Source organism: Cyprinodon variegatus, unplaced genomic scaffold (genome assembly GCF_000732505.1).
Source record: "Cyprinodon variegatus isolate N-32 unplaced genomic scaffold, C_variegatus-1.0 Scaffold105, whole genome shotgun sequence".
NCBI classification, from domain to species: Eukaryota; Metazoa; Chordata; class Actinopteri; order Cyprinodontiformes; family Cyprinodontidae; genus Cyprinodon; species Cyprinodon variegatus.
The window spans coordinates 1,460,064-1,462,906 of NW_015150558.1; the positions used below are offsets into that span (position 1 = coordinate 1,460,064).

Genomic DNA, 2,843 nt, shown 5'->3' on the forward strand with positions numbered 1-2,843 from the left:
AATATGGTGGACGCTGAAGGGGGGGGGGCTGAGACCAGAGCAGAGCGCCGCTCAATTCCTGGAGCTCAGGAGGAAATTCGCTCATTCGCTTCGCGCTCACCTTCATTTTCCTTCCGCTCCACTGAAATCGCTCCACGCTCACACAGATTTTCAGGAGAAGATTTTCTGACATTTTTCCTTCCTGTAATGATGTCACGGCGCTGCGACACACGGCGTTTGATTTAATGATGTGACCGATTCATGTGGATCGTTTTATTTAACTGGCTGTTAAATGATGGCAGCTGTGAACGTAACACCTCGCTCCTTCATGTTGTTTCCTGTTTAATTATTCATTTATTTTAAAAAGGTCACTCTGAGTTCCATTGCAAATTAGTTAATACCGAATGATGCATGTATGCAATCCATTTTCAAAAACAGGCCCTAACCCACTCTGCATTAAGTATAGATAGTTAATGTTTTCACCATATTTTATCCCACTTTTTATCAAGCAATATGCAATCCTCATGTCTGCGATTCTGTGGTAAAGTTGAAACATAGACTTAGATAAATGTTATAATCCAACTTTTTAAATGACATTGTGAGCGCATCGGAGCGAACTGACCTTTGAATTGAAAACCACATATTTCTTCTGCTCCGCTCACATGCTCTGGCTGAGACACACTTAATATTATCAGCGTTCTGATGGCATTTTAGCAAAAGGATTTCTATCAAAAACATAATTAATGTGCAGAAATAAGGAATAGTTGTATTAAGCATACATGGAAACAGAGTTTTATGGGGCCCCCAGGAACATGGGGCCCTAGGCAGCTGCCTGGTATTGCCTAAAGGTAACTCCCCCTCTGAGTGGACCGGCTCGCTTTCATCTCCTGGTTGGTTCCTTGTGAGAAGAAAAGGTTCCCATTCATTCTCCTCAGTTTCTTCCAGTGATTAATTCCACTAGCGGCCCTCAGCACCACAGAAACCAGCCCCTCCCCTTCACAATCAACCCATCACTATAATAGATCAATGTGACACTGATGAAAAGATGAAGGTTCTGTCATCGATTCACTGCTTGGGTTTGATGCTCATATGGGGAAAAAAAGCTGCTGGTCTGGATAAGGTGAAGACACAAACACCCGGAAATCTGATGGATCTAAACAGTCCATTAACGGGGTCCCTGGGGGCCACAAGGGAGGAGGGGGCGATGATGAAGAGGAGGAAGGAGGAGGAGGATGGAGGCATGGGTGTTTCCGATTGTTAACATACCAACGGTGAGATAAAGAGCCTGCAGCAGAGCAGGCTGACACTCTGCCCCCTACAGGCAAAGAGCTGCAGCTGCAGAAAGTGCATGGAGCTTTCAGCAAATAACTCTGAAAGCAAAACAATGTTTATTCATTGAAAAGGTTCATTGTGCTGCTTGTAGAAAAGGCCAACAGAGACAAACAGCCCTGCTGAACGTTATTAACATTCAGTCCATGAAGATGAAAACAGCCCTGAAGGTGTTTTATTGTTAGCAAGCTGGTGGAGATTCTCAGTCATCCAGGTCAGAGTCATTCCCAAAAAACGTTCAAAACAATCCGCTGGACTGAAGACGTTTCACTTCCCATCCAGGAAGCTTTTTCAATTCAAAATGTCAGAAATAGCGTTTAGTTCCAGGTTTTATAGAAAACAAGGCGTCGTTGGGCTGCTGTATGAAGCCTCCAACATCCAGGAAACTCAGAGCTTCCTGGAAGCGAAACGTCTTCAGACTTGGAAACAAAGATCAGTGGATTGTTTTTTAACCTTTTTGGACAGTTAGCATGTTGTGTTTTTAGGCTTCTGGTTTCATTCTTCCTTACATCGCAGCCAAACTTCTTATTTTATCATTTTTTTATCCACCAATTTACAACAAAATATGGCTTTACCTGATGGTCTTAAGGGTTTATTTCATCTATAAAGGTCATTTTCTAATGTAAACACAGATAATTCAGCTGCTTTCTATTGTTTTTGGTTCAATATTTCTACATTTCTAAAGTAAACCTCTTCATATTACTTATTTACCTTTATTTTAAACATTAAGCAACAAATATATACATTTTTCCTTCAAAAGCTAAAGCTCCATTATAGGATAAGCAGATTTTTACAAAAATCATAAAAATAAAGGACTTCCTGCACTGGAAAAAATCGAAATCTAAATAAGTAATTTTTTCTTAAAATAAGTGCATTAGTTCTTGGATTGAGGAGGTAAAAGAGATTTTGCAAATGGAAGCAGAAACATTTACATTTGAAATAAGAAAACACCATTTTATTGTCTTATTTAAAGTGCATATTATCTAATTATCTTATTTTAAGAGTAAATATCTTATTTACCCACTGAAATAAGATTTTTTTCCTATTTCTATATTGTTTTTCCAGCATGTCCACTCCTTGATTAGGTTTATTTTTTAAGCATAATTTGATGTAATCTGGTTCTAATCTGACCTGTAAAAGTTCAAACGTATTAATATTTTGGGTCCAAACAGGAACCAGAACCAATCAAACAAATACTGAAGTGATTTGAGTCTTTTAAAGATCATTTTTTAAAGATTTATGTCTCATCCTCTTCTCATTGGCAGATTATCTTGTTTACCTGCTCAAATTAAGGGTAAATACACTTAATTTAAGATCGTTTTAAATCGTTTTTGCAGTGTGGTGATCTTTGACTAACTGCAGTAAATCTGTAATGGTTCAGTACACTGCAAAAAATTAAATCTAAGGAATTTATTTCTTTCTTAAATTGAGGAGGTAAGTGAGACACTTTTTCAATGGAACAAGACAATTTACATTTAAAATAAGAATTAAAAAACAGTTACATTGTCTTATTTTAAGAGTAAAAATACCCATTC

General features: G+C 38.0%; 1 protein-coding gene across 1 annotated transcript in view; it reads right to left on the bottom strand.

The window, feature by feature from the left end:
* LOC107084635 (actin filament-associated protein 1-like 2) overlaps window positions 1-2,843 on the bottom strand; it is a 21,178-nt gene that overhangs the window by 17,639 nt on the left and 696 nt on the right. The gene's annotated exons all lie outside the window — the stretch shown is intronic.